The sequence below is a fragment of the Pteropus alecto genome, unplaced genomic scaffold (assembly GCF_000325575.1).
Source record: "Pteropus alecto unplaced genomic scaffold, ASM32557v1 scaffold121, whole genome shotgun sequence".
Classification (NCBI taxonomy): Eukaryota; Metazoa; Chordata; class Mammalia; order Chiroptera; family Pteropodidae; genus Pteropus; species Pteropus alecto.
This window is the reverse complement of record NW_006434369.1, coordinates 8,083,266-8,096,326: the sequence shown is the minus strand read 5'-3', so window position 1 is coordinate 8,096,326 and position 13,061 is coordinate 8,083,266. Positions and strand designations below refer to the sequence as shown.

At 40.3% G+C, this 13,061-nt stretch overlaps 1 protein-coding gene across 6 annotated transcripts in view; it reads left to right on the top strand.

Moving 5' to 3' along the window:
• The first annotated feature begins 9,963 nt into the window (after window positions 1-9,963).
• The window catches only part of SIRT5 (sirtuin 5), a 29,386-nt gene continuing 26,288 nt past the window's right edge, over window positions 9,964-13,061 (top strand). For 2 of the 6 annotated variants that reach the window (XM_015587314.2, XM_006909255.3), the window contains exon 1: window positions 10,245-10,482. The gene's annotated coding sequence lies outside the window, so the exon portion shown is untranslated. Of the gene's footprint in view, window positions 10,095-10,244; window positions 10,483-11,222; window positions 11,287-11,542; window positions 11,675-13,061 lie in introns of those variants that run through there. The other 4 variants (XM_015587312.2, XM_015587311.2, XM_025044941.1 and 1 more) reach the window with 4 other exon arrangements.

The following is a 13,061-nucleotide window of genomic DNA, read 5'->3' as shown; positions in this document are numbered from 1 at the left end:
CCATTTTCATTTGTCTCAAAATAGGTTTCGATTTCTATTTTGATCTGTTCTTTGACCCATTGGTTGTTAGCAGCATGTTGTTTAATCACCACGTTTGTGAATTTTCCAGTTTTCTTCTTATAACTGATTTCCAGTTTCATACCGTTGTGGTCAGGAAAGATGTTTGACATAATTTCAGTCTTCTTAAATTTACTGAGTTGCTTTGTGGCCTATCATAAGATCTATTATGGAGTATCTTCCATGTACCCTTGAGCCGAATGTGTATTCTGCTTCCTTTGAATGGAATGTTCCGCATATGTCTGTTAAGTTCATCTGATCTAATATGTTGTGTAAGTCTAATGCTACTTTATTGATTTTTCTGTCTAAATGACCGATCCATTGATGAAAGTAAGATATTAAAGTTCCCTAATGTTATTGTAGTGATATCTATTTCTCCCTTTAGGTCTGTTAATATTCTTCTTTAGGCGCTCCTATTTTGGGTGCATTCATCTTTACAAATGTTATATCCTTTTGTTGGATTGACCTGTTTACCATTATATAATGCCCTCCTTTGTCTCTTATTACAGTCTTTGACTTAAAGTCTATTTTGTCTAAGTATAGCTAATCCAGCTTTCTTTCGGTTTCCATTCGTATGGAATATCTTTTCATCCTTTCACTTTCAGTTTGTGTGTGTCCTTAAAGGTGAAGTGAGTCATTTTTAAATAGAAAATAGTTGGGTCTTGTATTTTTATCCATTCAGTTACTCTGTCTTTTAACTGTAGAATTTAGTTCATTTACCTTTAAAGTAATTATTGATTGGTATAGACTTTGTTAAATGTTTTCTGTTTTATGGTTTCTTTGTTCCTTTTCTCTTGCTTTCGTTTTTGTGACTTGATGATTTTCTGTAGTTGTATGCTTAAATTCCTTTCTCTTCATTTTTTGTGTATCTACTATGAGTGGTTCTTGCTTTGTGGTTACCATGAGGCTTACCTACAACAACTTATGTTTATAATAGTATACTTTAAGTTAATAACAACTTGTTTGAATGTATTCTAAAACTCTACATTTTTATTCTACTCCTCTTCATGCTTTATAATTTTGATGTCACAATTTACATCTTTTTATCTTGTTATCAATTAACAAATTACTGTAGTTATTTACCTAATTTTTTAAATAAATTAATTTTTTCTCATTAAACCAGCCCAAACTAGTTTCTCTTGTTTGCAGTTAAGAACCAGACTGCTATTCTTCTATAACTGGAATGTCCCCAGACCTCAGCAGCTGAAGGTACAAATGTCACTTTTCCACTTAGACACTTATTTTGTTAGTCAAATTGCCCACACCTTTGTAACTTTAGTTTTCCAGGGCTGTTGTTGTTTATTTTCAAGTGTTGGTATTTGTCTTCCTTCATATACTTGTGGACATTTCCAAGCCCCTTGTGCCACTGCCCATTTCAGTAAGATGACTCGGCCCCACCTACCACTCAACAGTCTGCTTGGGCCATTGTTCACATGTTATTTCTTCTGTGTAATAGGTAATGACTTGTGAATACTGTTCTTCTTGTTACATTCTTAGAAGCCCCCAGGAGAGATCCTTAGCCCCAGGTATCACAGAGTTTAATAAGGTGAATACTTTAATTTTACATAAGCTCTTTCCTCTTTAGAGCTCCTATGTTGTCAAGGGGACTGGCCGGGGCCAGGCTCCTGTAATAATCACTGTGCTCTACCTGGAACTGCTGTTCTCCTTCAAACCTTAGGCTTACTGCCAAGTCCTGCTCAGCATGCCTGACTTTTTCTTCCTATAGGATGAATTCACTCTCAAAGGCTCTGTAGTTAATGCATTTTCATTTTTTGAGCTGCCATTCTCCTGGCAGTTCACCAGTTAAGACTTTCTTGGTGGCAACTTCTACTACGCACATCTATCATGGGGCGGATGAGCAAGTTCAAAAGACCCTGGGCCTGGGTAAAGCCTGAGCATATGGTAAGTCTCAAGAGTATCCATTACTTTCTTCTCATCTTGTGCTTAATTCTCCTGTTTCCCCCACAAAAAACAAACAAACAAACAAAAAACAAACAAACAAACAAACAAAAAACATTAGGGGAACCTCTCTTTAACCTTGTCTAGTTGAACATCTTGTCCTTTCCCTGGAGATTTCCAGCTGAGCTCAGAGGTGAGAGGCTGTCTCTGATACAAAGTTCCTATAGGCACTAAGTTATTTCTGCTGCTTTGGGCACTTCCCATTTTCTCTCTGCCATTGATATGTGTATTACTTGTCTATTTCTGTTTTACGAATTAACCCAAAACTTACTGGCTTACAATAACATTTATTATCTTGCAGTTTCTGTAGGTCAAGAAAACAGGAGCAGCTTAGCATAAAGATCCAACAACCCCAATTGAGCCTTCACATGACAGTAGTTCCTTTAGCTACAGCTTCATGAGAGACCCTGAGACAGAACCACAAGGCTAAGCAGTTTCTAGATTCCTGACCTACAGAAAATGTGAGGATAATAAATATTTTTTTGTTTCAAGCTGCTAAATTTTGTCATAATTTGTTACACAAGAATAGGTAACTATGAACCTGTGCCCTCATTTTTTGTTTATAATGTACTCAGAGAGGGAAAAAAATGGCATAGATGATAGAGGCTTTAGAGGTTCATTCCTCTGGCAACCAAATCAAAACTGTGATGGAAATAGGAGCAGCAGCAAGGAAAAATAGCCTGGGATCTAGATGAATAAGCCATACAAACTAGGGAGAAATCCAAAAAATCACCCTGCAACAGCAGAAGGTAGGACAGGGCGAGGACGCGGGGCTGCCTGGTCTCCAGTGGCTGAGTGAGACAGAGGCTGTGGCATTGGCAGTGGCAGACACTTCTTAAAGGGGCCGTGTCTGCAAGCGGATTTTTGAGGTGACGGACCTGCTCACTCTGAGCACCAGTGCTGATTTGGCTGCGTGCAAGGGGCTCCAGGGACTTACAGGGAGACATTGTCGGAGTGAGGGCCAAGGTGAGACCAGCTCTGTACAGAAGTGCCAGCGGTATCCATTGTACCCTTTTGAGCCCTTCACCCTCCCAGTGCGCGGACACAGCACCACCATAGCAGAGATGTCATCAAACTGGAGAACAGAGGTCACTCTACCTGGAGGATTCCCTGAAATCCCACCTACCACAACTCACAGCCCCACCCAAGCCACATCCAGGTATATCCTCTGTGAGTCAGGTGCCCCTTGCTGAGCAGCACTTAGACTCACACTGGAGGCAACTGGCCTTGGTTTCTGGTGTGGCCTTTTGAGGCAACTATACGCACGGCATCTGTGGATTGCTTGCTGAACCTTAACAGGTAGCCCTGGAGGGGTAGAGGCTCGGGCTAGTTTGGCCTTGCAGCTGAACCCTCTCAGGACTGTGCCACTGGACAGACACCTACTTCACAAATCCACACTAATAAGACCAGGATACTGAGGAGCTTTGCTTAGTACATAGAAACAGACACGGAAAGACAGCCAAAATGGGAAGGCAAAGAAGCAGAAACCATATGAGAGAACAGAACAGAGATCCAGAAATAATGAAGTCAAGAAATCTAACAGATGCAGAGTTCAAATCACTGGTTATAAAGATGCTCAATGAACTTTTGGGAAGTCTAGGTAAATTCAGTGAGAAGTTCAACAAAGAGATAAAACCATAAAAATGGAAATGGAAATTATAAAAGGGAACCAGTCTGAAATGAAGAACACATTATCTGAGATGAGAAGTATATTTAATGGAATAAACAAAGGAATAAACAGAGTGAATAGAGAAGAGGATCAAATGACCTATTTAGAGGATGGAAAAGCCAAGGACACTCAATCAGAATGGCAAGAAAAAAGATGCCAAGACTATAAAAATAATTTAGGGAGCACATGGGACACTATTAAAGGTCAAAATATTCATCTCATCAGCGTACCTGAAGGAAAACAAGATGTTGAACAGCTGTTTGAAGAAATAATGATGAAAAACTTACCTGACCTGGTGCAGGAAATGGACATAAAACTCCAGGAAACTCAGAGAATCCCAAAAAACAGGGATCCAAAGAGGCCTACACCAAGACACATCATAATTAAAATGCCAAAGGTTAAATACAAAGAAAGAATATTAAAGGCAGCAAGAGAAAAGCAGATAGTTACCTACAAGGGAATACCCATAAGACTGGCAGTTGATTTCTCAAAAGAAACTATGCAAGACAGAAGAACTTGACATAAAATATTAGATGTGATGAAGACCCAGGATTTACAACCAAGAATAATTTATTCAGCAATGTTATCATTTAGAGTTGAAGGACAAATAAAGAGCTTCCCAGACAAAAAAAAGGAATTTATCACCACCAAGCCAGTATTACAGGAAATGTTGAAGGGACTTTTTTAAGAAGAAAAATCGTGTATCAAAAACAGGAATAAAGAATGGTAACAACCATATTCCTATCAGTAAGTACCTCAAAAGAAAAAGAATTAAGTGCTCCAACTAAAAGAGAGAGTGGATGAATGAATAGGAAAACAAGACCCCTACATGTTGCCTATGAGAGACTCACTTCAGTTTAAAAGACACACATAGACTTAAAGGAAGGAGGTAGAAAAAGGTTTTGCTCTGATGGACCTAGAAGGTATTTAAGTCAGACAGAGAAAGATAAATATCGTATGATTTCATTTATATGTGGAATCTAAGAAATAAAAAGAACAAACTAATCAAAAACGGACTCACAAATATAGTGGACAATTTGGTGATGGACAGAGGGAGAGGGGTTAGGGGGCTGGGAGAATGGGGTGAAGGGTTAAAGAAGTACAAATTAGTAGCTGATGGATGGTCATGGGGATGGGGAGCACAGCATAGGGAATGCAGTTAGCATTACTATATTGGCTATGTGGAGGGTCAGGGGAGGGACGGAGCAATTGGGGGGATCATTTATGAACTATATAGATGTCTAATCAATGTACTGTATACTTGAAACTAAAATAAATAAATAAAGAAGTACTCAGAGCTCTTATTTTTTTAAAGTCAAGTTTATTGAGATATAATTTATATACAGTAAAATTCATCCATTTTAGATGTATAGTTTTATGAGTTGTGAAAAATGTATATAGTCATATAATCCCTTCTACAATGAAACTTTAGAATATTTCTCTCTCCTCTCAATTTTCTTATGCTTTTTGTAATCAATCTCTTACTCTACCCACATTCCCTGGCAACTGATCTGACTTTAACGTGTTTTCCATAATGTGATATAAATAGAATCATACAGTACGTGGCCTTGGAGTTTGGCTTTTTTCACTTAACATAATGCTTTTGAGATTCATCCATATTGTTGCATATGTTATTCATTTATCTCTTGTTATTGCTGAGTAGTATCTCATTGTAAGGCTGTTTCACAATTTGTTTATGCTTTCACAATTGATGAACATTTGGGTTATTTCCAGGTTTTGGCAATTAAGAATACAGCTGCTATAAACATTAGCTTTGAGGTGTTTCTCTGAACGTTTTCATTTTAATCGAAATACTCAAGAGTGAGATTGCTGATCAAATGGATCACAGATCTAAATGTAAAACTTAAACCTATTAAACTTCATTTTCCAATAGAACTTTCTGTAATGATGGAAATGTTTTATTATTCTGCTTTTTAAATTTTATATTGCTGTTCAGTACAGTACCCAGTAGCCACATGTGGCTAATGCAAATTTGAAATGTGACTAATGTCACTAAGGAACTGAATTTTTAATTTACTTTAATTAGATTCTAATTAATTTAAATTTAAGTACTACGTTTGACTAGTGGCTATCATATTAGAAAATGCACTTTTAGAAGAAAACATAGAAGGAAATCTTTAGACAAAAAATCAAATCACAAGCCATAAAAGAAGTTGTAGATTAGACTTCATCAAAATTAAAAATCTGCTTTTTAAAAGATGCTCATGAGAAAATGAAAAGATGAGCCACAGACATAACATATTTTCAAAACACATATCTGATAAGAACTCTCACAAATCAATAATAAGAAAACAAACAACCCAATTTTTAAAAGTAGGTAAAATATTTAAACAGACACATCACCAAACAGATTTAGATAGCAAATAAGCACATAAAAATATGCTCAAGGTAGGTATTCACTACAGAAGTGTAAATTAACACTACAATGAGATGTCACCATATACATGTTAGAATGCCTTTGAAAATACTGATAATGTCATATTGCTGGAAGAAATACAAAATGTTTAGACATTTGAAAAAAAATTCAGATCTCTTATTAATTGGAGATTAATTGGAGATTTTATCAATTATATTTCCAAGGAAACTTTATAAACATCAGCCAGTGATTATTTAACACCAAGGAAAAAGTGCCTCGGTTTGCTCAGTACTCAGCTTTTCCCCTAATTTTAACACTCTTTGCTCTATGGATCAACATTCTGTGCCCCTTGCATGCACTGAAATAAAGAATGGGTGTTTTATTTGCTCTTTTTGATGAGAAATATAATATCTAGTTTTTGATTCCAGCTGAAAACAGATCACTTTTCCATTGGGCAAGAACAAGGATGGAATGACTTTCTCATATAACACCATGTTACACCTTCCCAGGTTGCAGCAGCTGTTTATAATAACTTTCCACCCACTGGTAGGTAAACAATGGCAGTACCTCTCAAACTTTAAAAGTCAGAGGAATCACCTAGGGATCTTCTTAAAATGCAGATTCTGATGGAGAATTCCAGGGTGGGGCCTGAGATTCTGCACTTCTAACAAGCATCCAGGCGTTGCAGCAAAATTCAGAATCTGATTAATATTTGTTTGATACCTTACCAAGAGGATTGACATACTGTCTCTTTTTCAAAGAGGTTAATGAAATAGTACAAGGATAAGGGGGTCAATAGTTGGAAATAATAACTCGGATATTCTTTCAAAACGAAATCTATAAGGTGTTTCCATAAACTAGTTCTGGAAAGTAGTAAATTAATGGCAACTGCTTATTGTGTTTTACTGTCTTCTGAGCACTGTGTTAAATATACCACATACCTCATTTCACTTATTCCTCACAACAATCCAGTAAAAATGGGCACGATTAGCCTCATCTTAAAAGTCAAATATCTGAGGCTCAAAATGGTAAAACAGAAGTGATGGAGACTGGATTCTTAAGCCCTGTAGAATTACCTGCAATACACTTATATACGCACTCCAGTGATTATCACAAACTGGGTGAAGCAAGTGATCAAATATGTTTATAAAATAAATATATACCAAATATATAATAAAAAATGGACAAATGCCTGTTGGATTAAACTTAAACCACAAGCACCTTTTCTGTTTGTTTCCTGAGGATAATTTTTGTCCTTACTAGTCTAGTGGAGTGTGGTGATTAGGGGTGATTGCCTTGACATCTCATCAGATCACATTAAGCTTGAAGACTCTGATGGAGGGTTATTAAAAAATACTTTATGCTTCTAGGGAGAATGTGAACTTTTACATTAGATATTGGAGTCCGAAAAAATAAAAGCAAAGGTTAAATTTTAGCGTTTAAAGTTTTAGATACAGGGCAAAAGATAAAACAGAATATATTTGATGGAAGAACTTTATTTCATCTGTGTACATTCTTGCTGAAATTGTTAGTTTTTATCCATAGCTTTAATTGAAGGCCTAGCTAGTATTTGGTTCATAATTGATAAATGGATGGATGGATGGATGGATGGAGATTAAGCTAGGGGTGGCCAAATATGTCTAATTTCAGTGGAGAGAAAACTTAATCAAATAAACAGATACATTTGAAATCTTGACTGGGATACCTGCTGTGGTGCTGAAAGAGCCTGTATCGGGCACAAAAGGCCTTCACTTAATGGCGGAGAGAGCGGGGAACTGGGATCAGAGAAAGCTTCCTTGAGGAAGTGACAATTGAGTTGAGACTGGAAAAGATGCGAAGAATTACTATGGAGGAAATGGAAAAAAGTACCTTTCAGGAAGAGGGAACAGTCTTTGTTTTGGAAGGACAATAGCATCAAAAAATTAAGTTGGAGTTGCTTGAAAGGTGGAAAGGATGGTGACTGATGATTCAAGAAGAGGAAATAGCCTGACACTGGTGAGGAAGAGTCAGCTCTTCCAAGCCTGGAAGAAGGGATGGGTTTGAAGAATAGTGTGGTGGGAAGCTGTGGGTGGTGGACTCCTGGACCTTCATGGAATGCAATACCTTACAGGTGGCTCAACCTGTGGGTGGTAGCAGAAGGCTACATAACTGAGACTTCAGATCATGCAGGGTTGCAGTGAGGAGCACCGGGCCTCCCCCACTCTCTGCCCACCCCCCATGTCTGAATTAAAGAAAGGATTAACACTTGACTGTGAATATTGTAAGCACAAAAAGCAATGAAACAACACTTTAATGAGTGGCAGTGTATGTGGAGGCACCACCAGCTCGAATCCCAGCTATCCTATTCAATAGCGTTTTTGCCTGTGATGCAGGACTACGCAAATTTCCCCAAGTATGAGGAGGCGGAGAGACCAATCCCTGCATGGAGAGAAAAGGGTCCTTTGGCGGAAAGAAAGAAATCAACACACACGCCAAAGTTAGAGTAAACAGGAAAGTTTATTAGAAAAAGGGTAACACTCCACAAAGTATGGTCTCCTCTCAGAGGCAGAGAGGTACAGTGTTAATAGACTGTGAGAGAGAGAGAGAGAGTGAGTGTGTGTGTGTGTGTGTAAAGGCACTGAGAGGGACCTTGAGTGTTCAGAGAATTCAGTTTGTATATCATTCTTTAGTTCTTGTGAGTTATTGTTTAAAAGACTTTAACCCATTTCCTTTGATATGGAAATACAGTGAGGAAGGGGAAAAGCATGTAGCATGAAAAAGTAAGAATATGTAAAGTGAAAGACTTACTTGCTGGCAGTTCCCAGCCTCTAATTTATAGGTTCCCCATGACGTTAGCCATAGGGAATGACTCTTGGTTTGTTTCCTCTTCACAGGTGTGGAGCATGGGTTGTTAGCAATCCAGCAGAAATTTTTCTTTGTTCTGAAGGTGTGCTCAGGGCTGGCTGCAGGGCTGATCAACATATTGCAGTCTCTCACTGTGGGTTGATTAACATTTTAACTCTCTTGCTTCCTCCCTACATTACTTGGAGCAGTTACTTCACCTCTCTGGGCCTCAGTTTTCCTATCTTTAAAGTGAGGTTAACAAAATCTGTTTTATCAAGTGGTGGCGAAGACTTAAATTAATACACGTGAAGCTCACAACAGTATCTGGCACAAAGTGTGTGCTGTGTACTTTGGAGAACAATATCCAGATGTGAAGCACTTTTCCAATTTTCTGGTACAGTCTACAGGAGCAAGAAGAGCTCCAAAGTGGGCTGGATTTCCAGCCAAACTGTGGGAAGCAGTTGAAGTCTGAGCTGAGAAAACAAATGTTAACGTAACAATTTTTGCACCCAAGTTCTCAGACCAGTCTCCTTCTGGGTCCGCTAGCATGCCCGTAAGCAATTACATTCTAGGAAAAGTAATGCTGGTAGTAAACCCGAATTAAAGATTAAGGGAAATTTTTAAGGGAACTCACACACTGGAGCCATGTGGGCCACTGAATCCTAGAGGCCCTGAACCGGTTTCCTTTAGACACAGGGGGTAAGGATCTCAGCACCGGCTCTCAGGTTTGTGGGGCTAGTCTGGGAATCCAAGAAACCATCATTGGAAAGTTGATGTTTCAGGGAAAGCCCCAACATTTGAAATGCTGTCCTCAAGTTGTGAGACCCAGCTGTAGAATCAAGGAGGAAAGTCGGTGGTAATTCACGATATAGTTGAGAAGCTCAAAAAGACCAGGGAAGACTCCGCCCCTCTCTCGACTCTCAAAGAAAGATAAGCAAAGAAACAAAAATTAATAATGAACAAGACTAGGGAACAGCTCGGGGCCCGGTCTGGGTGTCCAGCAGGGGCCGCTGCAGCCCCGGCAGGTGGGCCGCTCTGCTCCGCCCCGTCCCATCGCCAGGGCCGCTCCGCTCCGCCCCGTCCCATCGCCACCCCGTCCCATCGCCACCCCGTCCCATCGCCACCCCGTCCCATCGCCACCCGTCCCATCGCCACCCCGTCCCGACCCCGCGCCTGGGCCACCGTTGCCGCCGTTCCCGCCTTCAGCAGGTGCGTCTCCCCCGCCGGGGTCTCAGCGGCCTTTCTCCCTCGCGTTCCGGGCCTTGGCAGAGCGCGCACTGCTGGAGGCAGCGAGCACAGCCGGGTGCCGACCTGGGGCGGGGTTAGGGGCGGGTCCCTGCGCGGCGCGCATGCGCAGCCCAGGCGCCTCTCCGCGCCTCGGGCCGCGGACGGTGGCGGAACGAGGCGGGAGTAGAGAAGGGGGAGGAGAGCCGGCCCGGCCTGTGCGGGAGGGCCGCACAGGCTCCCGCGTCTGGACCGCAGCGCGTGGGGAGGCCCGAGAGCCTGTATCTTCCGGGGCCTGCGCGGGGGCAGTTGCAGCCCGAGACACGAGGGAGGGGGCAGGAAACGAGGTCGGAAAGAAACGCGGCCGGAGCAGGTGGGCCGCCGTGAAGGGGAAGCCCCTGGAGGGCTCTGAGCTGAGTATCCCCGTGAAGTAGAGTCACTCTGGCTATTGGAGCAGTCCGGGTGACAGCTAATGGTGGCCTGGGCTTGGGTGGTGGCCGTGGGCGTGGGAGCAGGGGTCGGATTCAGGACGTAGTTTAGAGGTGTAGCCACCGGGACTGCTGACCAGCCTGGCTGTTGGGTGTGAGGTGTGAGAGAAAGGGAGAAACCAGGGCTAAAGGGGGTGGTGCCTTAAGGCTTTGTGGGTTGAAGGTATGGGGAAAGTTCCGGAGCTCAGACTTGGTTGTGTGAAGTGGGAGCCCTCTGTCGGAGGGGGTGTTCAGTCTGGATGAAGCCTTGGGAGGATGGGACATCAGAGAGCTAGGAGGAAAACCAGGAGAAGGTGGCGACTAGAAGCCAGGAGAAGCAAGTTTCCCAGAGAGAATCAAATGGGCCAGAAGCTGGACATGGTCCATGTTTAGCAAGGTGGAAATTGCGAGTGACCTTGACAAGAGCAGGTGGTAGAAGAGGGAGGGGAATGAGTCTGCCACTATTGATAGCTAGGAATTGGTGCATTGCATTAATTTAGCTTGTAGGTGTTCAAAAAATATTTATTGAACACTAGTGTAAGTTGTTGCAGTTCCTTTGCAACATACTTATGTATTTTAATGTTTTTTTGGTGAATATTTTTCTCTCGAATTCCTGATATAATCTTTCATTTATTGTATTTTTCAGAATTGGTAGGTTGCCTCTTTTCCCCAGGGAACATACAGTCATTTTTCTTTTATTTTCTAAATCGGTAAGCGAGTTTCATGTTTCACAAGAAAGCCTGGTTAAACGGAACTGCCATTCACCTAGAGTAGTGTCAGTGTTTAGGAATCTGTTCAGTATCTTTGAAAGCTTTAGATGACTATTTGATGAATTACTTTTCTCCCCTGAGGCATGTCTTCTCACCCCCAAAATAAAATCAAGGCAGAATAATTGGTGGCTTCACTCAGGGCAGTTTTCACCCCTGAGGGCTTCTGGACTAGATAACTCAGTTCTCTTTCCTCCAGCTCTGGCACTGTGGAGACATCTCTCCTTGCAGCCCTTCCATAGGCTTGCTTTTGCACTTGAACAGGGTCAGAAGCTTGTGGAAAGGGGTACCACTGCCCACCCCGACCTTCCCCCAGCCCCCAGGAAAACAGGTAAATGTTGGCATAGACAGTGCTTCCAATAAATACTTTGTGGTACCATCTTTAAAATAGGCTTACATTCTGAGCATTTCCAATCTTGGAAATAAATTTCAGGTGGCACCGGCCAAAACTGTGAACGTTTTGTTTTCAATCTATTTTTCTTATTTACTAGAGACTTGCAGAAAATCTTGTAAATTAATGGAAAATCTAGCAAAACAATTCCCATATTCATTTTAAAAAACATGAAATATTGACTAATAAAACAGGCAGTCGACTGGGTTTTGTAACCCATGGGACCAAAATTTTCTCACTGATTCGTTATTTCAAGTAGACATGAAAAATTTAGATTCCACTAATAAATTGGTATGATAAAAGATTTGAAATAAAAAATACATGTTTAGAAAGAGCATTTTAATTGGATATAATTCATGAGTGTGTATACATGCATATATGTAAACTACATCTGTATGTCATTAGACATTATAATTTACATAAGATGAGAACTAAAGCTGTCCTCCCCCAAAATACCTGCTGATTGCATTGCCTGGGCTGAGTCTAGGAACTAGTGACTTTTTGAGAATGTTGAAACATGAGCAAATAAAACTTTTCCATTTAATTATTTTGAGTTCATTTTTATGGTGAAAGTAATTATTATTACTCAATAATGAAAATGAATAGAAAAACTTAGATAAAAATTAGTAATATTTTACCCAATAATACAAGTCCTAATCTTGTTACTTCTATGATTAAAAAATCCTTAATCTCAAAATTTTGACAACGCTTGATAATTAGCAACAAATACAACACTCATGTTCAGAATAGAAGATTTGCCTTCATTTCACAGCTATCCAGCAGAAGACTCATCCTTTAGATCCGCATAGTCAACTGCTTTATGTTGATTCCTCTGTCAGCGTAAGAATGTGCAAACCTGTAGAGAATTTTTATTAGAATTTACTTGAGCCAAAGCTGACCACATTGCTAGGAAGCAAGATCTCAAATCCTCTAGTGAGTGAGTTTTGCGGTTTCTTTTATGAATTCGAAATTAAGGGAACTTAAGATTACATGAACAAGATTACGTGTTCTCTAGAGGGTGGTTATGCTTATTTCAAAGGTGTGTTAACCTAGATGCTTGCTTAAGGCAAAGATAAATTTTTTACTAAAAAGTTATATGCCTAGGACGTGACTACCCACCATAACCTGCCCAGTGAGAATTTATCAGATCTCCCTGTGAGGTTACTTTCCTAGAACTCCTTCTTTTGCCATAATTCTGTTGATTAGATTTTAAATCCTTAAATTCTTTTAAATTCTTAATGACTTAAAATCCTATTTTCACATCTGAGAGAAAATATGACACTTTATGCAGGAGTTATACAGAATTTTTCGACAATAACACGAAAGA